This window comes from Theobroma umbraticum, unplaced genomic scaffold (assembly GCF_002168275.2).
Source record: "Theobroma umbraticum cultivar Fairchild unplaced genomic scaffold, ASM216827v3 scaffold_95.0, whole genome shotgun sequence".
Classification (NCBI taxonomy): domain Eukaryota; kingdom Viridiplantae; phylum Streptophyta; class Magnoliopsida; order Malvales; family Malvaceae; genus Theobroma; species Theobroma umbraticum.
The window spans coordinates 10,318,932-10,319,364 of record NW_018397257.1 but is presented as its reverse complement, the minus strand read 5'-3'; positions in this window follow the sequence as shown (position 1 = coordinate 10,319,364).

The following is a 433-nucleotide window of genomic DNA, read 5'->3' as shown; positions in this document are numbered from 1 at the left end:
CGATTATTACCTCTTGAAAACTTTAATTTATGAAAATTTAAAATCCAGTACAAATTTGTTTGGGGTTCAATTTAACATAGCAATGCCCACAAGGGTAAATTCTATTGGTAAGGATAAGAGTTTTCTTTCTCTGTCAATTAAGGTTCGGTACCAATACAGAATATTTCGAGAGTAAACTCTTGAATGCACTTAATTAATATGGAAAACTATGTCCTTAAGTCACCTGAAGAGGAAATTAGGTGTTGATAAAACCTTAACATACTCTTGACCATATTATTAAAAAATATATATAACCCTTGACACATATTGAGAGCAATATTATTCGAATTTACGTTTTTAGCCGCGTTAATAATTGGTAATATAAAACTTTTTGGACCAGAGTATTTATCAATATCCATGTATCTTAGTGGTTATAACTTGAAATTTTTTATAC